At 39.9% G+C, this 6,000-nt stretch overlaps 1 protein-coding gene across 3 annotated transcripts in view; it reads left to right on the top strand.

Moving 5' to 3' along the window:
- Nucleotides 1-293: 293 nt before the first annotated feature.
- Nucleotides 294-6,000, top strand: part of LOC110829412 (uncharacterized) — a 134,333-nt gene continuing 128,626 nt past the window's right edge. For 2 of the 3 annotated variants that reach the window (XM_022063104.2, XM_022063101.2), the window contains exon 1: nucleotides 295-635. The gene's annotated coding sequence lies outside the window, so the exon portion shown is untranslated. Of the gene's footprint in view, nucleotides 636-6,000 lie in introns of all 3 variants that reach the window. The other variant, XM_087357740.1, reaches the window with a different exon arrangement.

Raw genomic sequence — 6,000 nt, 5'->3', positions numbered from 1 at the left:
TTTACAAATTACGAAGCAGGACTACTAACCATGCGACAGTTACGTTCCGTTCGTGTGTCTATCTACATGTTATTGTCTGTTCAACATAACACCATTAAAAAAAATCATGGATTTTCATATAACTATACAAACATGTCACAGAAGGCGACTTCACCTTTGTTGTATACGTTTTAATTTGCTACCGCCTGTGTTTATAAGACGAGATCGCAAACAGTTAACCAGTCTGACAACACGAGAACCGGTTTGAACGTCTCACACGTGACACACGCTTAGTTAGATTCTGTTATCAACAGTTGGCAAGAGACAGTCTTTAATCGACCATCTACCTAACCTCACTTCTGTTTTTATCGATATGTTTGTTTCTTCATTTGTTGAAACATTAGTCTGTGACCGTTATCTGTGACAACAGCTGAGAGGAAAATGTCGGCATGTAGAAAGCGGCTTGTAATAAGTGAGGAAAATGTTATGAGTTTTATAGACCGAACGTTGAATATATAGTGCTGATTATTGTGAATATGATTATGAATGTAGTATATATTATGTGTTAATATTGAAACTATGTGTGGTGGTGTCTCGTGTGAACTTGCGAAGAGGGACCAAGCAACATGAAACACGTACAAACTACGCGAGACATGGTAATGTAGAACACTTATTATGAGTAGTGATAGAAATTGAAGTTTGTTTACTATTTAGCCTGAACACTAAAAATGGGTGAAAGATGTAATTCAATATCCTCTTATATTTAATTCAGCAGTTGTCACATTCTTCGTGTATCTAAGGTAGTGCTATCAACTAAAGGCCTCCAATTAACCCCCAACATGGAGGACCACGCACGAGCCGAAATTCTGTTTATTCCAGCCCGAATGAAGTCCGATCTATTTGCCACCTGTCCCGACCGTCATATGCCTACTCTTTAATGCATGTATGTAAGTAATAGTTGAATGACGCTCTGAAAAAATTTGAGCTTAGTTCGGCGTTTGAGGAAAGGCACACACATATCGGATGCCAAGTTAAGTCGGTGGATTTTTTGTTGTTGTCAGAGTCCGACTGCTTCATGAGTATACGGTGAGTGTAAATATAACAACTATTTATTTGGAAAAAAAAAGATGGTTTGAGAAAGCTTAAAATGTTTCATTAAACGTTTGATTGCTATAATTTGAAACAGACCCCGAAACCGAACCTCTGAAATATTGATAAACTTCTGCACGGCCCCACAAGTCACAAGACAGTCATTTTCTCACTCAATACCGTGGGAACCTCAAGTCCTACGTATGTGCCCACTATCCTAGCTACTTGTTCAGCAAATCGCAGTCTCTACATTTCTCTGTCGTCATCAAATGATGTGACCGGTCTAAATAATTACAAAGTTATCCGACTATAAAACTTTTTTTTACATTTTATCCTTTCTAGGTCTAAATATGGGTCCGCAGTGGCGTCTGCCCTTGGGCCCTCTGCCGCTTGGTCGCTGGGACCGTGGGTTCGGATCCCACTCAAGCCATTGATGTCTGTCCGCGTTTTTCTGTGTTGTGCTGTCCTGTGTACAGGTAGAGGCCTTGCGACGGGCCGATCCCTCGTCCAAGGAGTCCTACCAAAATGTCTATAGATCAAGCCAACGAAAAGTTGGGACCCGCAGTGCTCAGGAACTTTAAGAACGGGTCGTTCCCAGTATCCAGTAACCCAGGTCTAAATATTTTCCTCATTACCTTGTTTGGAACTATTACTAACTCTATTACTATTACTAATGTATATTGAATATTATCCAACGTTTCGATAAATAAAATTGCCAATCTTCAGGGTAAATGTATATGTTTTGGGTATTTTTCTTAATTTGTTACAATCCAGTCTCCACCTACCACCCAAAATAGTGCAATTTGGATTCTCAGAATGTAGATTGTGTAAGATGTAATCCCAAAGAGTGGAGTCCTTGATACACTAATAGTCGCTTAGCTAGTCAAGAATTACACTATCATTTATGTAAACAGAGGGCTCAGTGTCTTATGAATCCAGTCCACAAAAACCCAACTTTTACCTTCTGATAATATTAAATTAATTTTTCTGCGTTTACGTAATTTTTGTTTCAGAAGGTTAATTGTGGGTCCCGATTTGACGAAGCCTAATATAATACTCCTCAAAACAATTAAGGGGTAAAGTTTTCAAATGGTTATAAAGTTTCTTGGACTAAATCTGAAATCAGCTTACTCTGCAGGGTTGTAAACAAGGCCGATACGAGTGCAATTGTGAAAGGTGGGATCAGTTACAGTTGGTTATTTCAGGGAGAGAAGCCTACGAGAGAAAGGTTAGTGAAAACAGGAATGAAATAGAGCAGTGCGTGTATTTGTTATTGACGATATAGGAATACCGTTGCTATGCAGCGCAATGTGCAAGTTATGCAAGGTGTAAGGAGGCATTTGACAGCAATAGAAACAACACAGGCTGTCACACTTCTGCAAGAGGGCCGAACACAACGGCATGTTGCCGGACAGCTCGGTGTGGTTCAATCCGTGATATGGCGACCAAGCCGCCGATACCAAGACACTGGAAGGGTCATTCGACGTCGAGGACAGGGTCGTTACAGGGCAACAACTGCTAGGGATGATCGTTTTCTGCGTCTACAGGCCTTGAGGCACCGCAGAGATACTGCACGGGCCTTGTAAAATGACCTTTCCCGAGCTAATTGTCGACAAGTGTCTGACCAAACAGTGAGAAACCGTCTTTGAGAGGTGGATATGAGGTCCAGGCGTCCAGCTAGAGTGCCCCGTTTGACGAGAAAGCATAAACGAGCGCGATAAGTTCGCCCAAGAACATCAACATTGGCAACTGCGTCATTATCGCAATGTCTTTTTCACCGACGAGTCTAGATTTATGCTGCAGGGCAACAGTGGACGCGTCCGAGTTTGGCGACGGCCAGTAGAGCGTTTTCTACCAGCCACAGTCCAGGAAAATGTCAGTTTTGGTGGTGGCTCCATAATGGTGTGGGCCGGTATTTCGATTGACGACAAAACCAACCTCGTCCGTCATCAGAACTGCCCGGCGTTACATTCACGAGGTGCTGGGACCTCATGTGTATCCTCGTGCATCGGAATTTGGAGAAAATGTTCTCCTAATGCATGACAATGCCCGGTCTCACGTTGCAGCAATCGTCAGCGAGTACCTCTAAGAGCTCAACATCGTCATTTTACCATGGCCAACTCGCAGCCAAGACATGAACCCTATTGAGCATGTGTGGCACGTACTGGGAAGACGTGTCAGAGACCGTCCGAATGCACCTACCACACTGTGGGCCCTGTTTTGGAGGAATTGGGCGCAAATTCCCCAAATCGACATCCGGAGAATGCCTCGACGCTGTACCGCTGTCCTTCGAGTAGAAGGGGGTCCAAACGCCTAATAAGCGTAAACAAAGCTTGAAATTGTGTCACAAAATCTTGATGAGCATACAACTTCCATTCCTTTTTGTGATTAGTTCAAAACTGTTTAGTGTAACAATACTTTAGTTGTGTTTGCTATTACAAAGAGGCCTGTTTTTGTTTAAATAAAGGTCTATTTTCTAAACTACCAACATTTTAATAAATTTGACAAATCCCAAGAAAATTTACGACCATATGGAATCCTGGCCCCTTAATTGTTTTGAGGAGTGTATAATATTTCCTACCATGATTCTTATAAACGTTGTCGTTTAATTACGCTGTTTCAGCTGTACAGTTTTACAGCATCTAATGATATGGGATCATGAAATGATTTGTTGTTCACGTCATTCTTTGGATCTTTTGGTGTTGTGTTTCATGTGGGTGTTTTGTATATATAGTAAACGAGACGTCATATTTAAAATGGCTGCCAATTACAGTCCTTCTATAAATGCTTTTTGTTTTAAGTAACGATGGAAGTTCATAATGTCTGAGACGTGACATTGGAAAGGAAATTTTCCGGTAGACCAAACTGGTTGACGTAAGAGACAGAAGTCATGCGTAGACCTTACAGAACAATCAAAATGTCGCCCAACCTCCTAAATTGATGTTTGGGGATCCGGTACAGTTAGTTCAGTTTACAGCTTCGTGGTTCCTCTTGATTCAGAGTGAAAAAAACAGGGAAACCTTGTTGTAGCGGGGCTTAAGACCGCGGGTTGATTCCCGGTAGGGTTGCGTCGGTTGGTCACGTTCAGCTTCCGATACTTCCTTGAGTAATGCGTAATGCAATGCCCGTTGAATATCGTACGTCTTTGTGGCGTGGTGCTTAATTGAGAACAGCAACTTTCATATTATAACAGAATTTCAAAATGTAAAAAGAAATAAATAAATAAAAAAGTCTGACACGAATTTGTTTTTGGAACTCACAGAATATTTATCACGGGCTTCTGACTGGTCCTTATTTGTTTCTAAAAGAGCGGGGATTTTCTGCAAGGCGCTACATGACGACTCTTTTAATCGTTTCAAGTAAAATAAAGACGTAAGATATATTTCAGGAACTACGATGTGAAACTGGTACAAAGTAATTACCTTTCTTTATTTTTATACCAGATCGTCACAAATTTCCATTTCACTGAAATATCGTTATATGAATGTTTATAAAATTCTGGGTCGTTCAACTTTCTACGTGAGTAGAGCATTAATACATAGTTCTTCTGTTAGGTGCGTCATTGCTGTTAATGACATCTGATGATTTCTGGAAAAATTTTGGCAAAAAATTGTCTCCTTTGAGGTCACTTTCTGACTCCGAGAAAGTGGTTAGAGTGATTATACGCATTTTTGACGTAAATACGTCTATACGGAAGGGTCATTCAGCAAAACAGCGTTAGGAAAATGTGTAAATATGGACCGACAATGGCCAGCTTTTATATGAACTCCTGCGTGCATAACAATTCTTTACTCCTTTACCTAAGAAACTAATTGTCATATCATCTGTTTACTCGGCATTGTGTTTCGTTATTGGGGAAACATTGAGCTGTGAATCGCTTTTAGAAGTGCGTCGTAGATAATTTTGTGCTGGTAAAAACGTTTTACAATATCACAGGTACTTATCTTATATAAGAATTATTACTTTACATTACATTCAGCTACTACAGACCCGTCTTAAGCATAACTAATTAAAGTTAAATAATCAATGTCTTAATCAAACTATTTACTTAATTGTAAAGCATGTATAAAGGGAATATTTAGCATAAAGCTAATATATAAACTTCCTTTCATTGCATTTATTGCTTAAATATAATTTAAATACATAGGCGTATTTACGTCAGATTCTCCAGAACCGTGGTTCCACTGACAATTTTATTTTACGTTTTACTGTTCTGTGTTTCTGTTGAGTGAGTGTGTTAAAACAAAGAACTGAATTTTCCTACTATTAGTCGTCCTGGGACAGATCAGGGATCACATACCAGACGAAACAGAAGAAGGAAAGTTGCCAGCATTTTGACCCTCTGTAGCTCCTCGAATGTGTGTGTGTGTGTGTGTGTGTTGGGGCGGGGGGGTTGGCATCGCGTGGTCTGTGAAACTTGGACCTGCCAGACAATCACTCAGCTCCGTGACGTTTACATCAGACCAACGAAATTCTAGCTGCTAAGAACTTCCTGCTTTCGTTTTATGGTTCTGCTCTCTCTATGAATTTAAAAAATAAATTTTGTTTGCCACTAATCCAGTATCAGAGGGCGACATAAATTTTGTTTTCAAAAATAAATGAGTGTGAAAATGGGAACTCATTTTTTTTATTAAACCAATACATTTGTTTGTAGTGGCATAAATATTATATTAAAGAAAACCCGTTGTTATTGTTATGAAATGGATTTTTGTTGAGAATTTAATTGTTTTTTTTTGTATTATAACAGTAAATAATTACAAATGATTATTTCCTGGATTGTACCGCCCTGTAGTCTGGTAGAAGTCGACCGACGTTGCAGAAGTGCTTACTGCCTCTATCATCGTCCTGATGCAACGAATACCCTTCAAACTCCAGAAAATGACCTACAGACTACATCGCAACAACCACTTTATAGCTAATCCTGTGGATAAG

The sequence above is a fragment of the Zootermopsis nevadensis genome, unplaced genomic scaffold (assembly GCF_977971745.1).
Source record: "Zootermopsis nevadensis isolate Lab colony 2312 unplaced genomic scaffold, Znev_1.0 Znev_ptg000028l, whole genome shotgun sequence".
In the NCBI taxonomy this organism is placed as follows: Eukaryota; Metazoa; Arthropoda; class Insecta; order Blattodea; family Termopsidae; genus Zootermopsis; species Zootermopsis nevadensis.
This window is presented reverse-complemented; position numbering and strand designations above follow the sequence as displayed.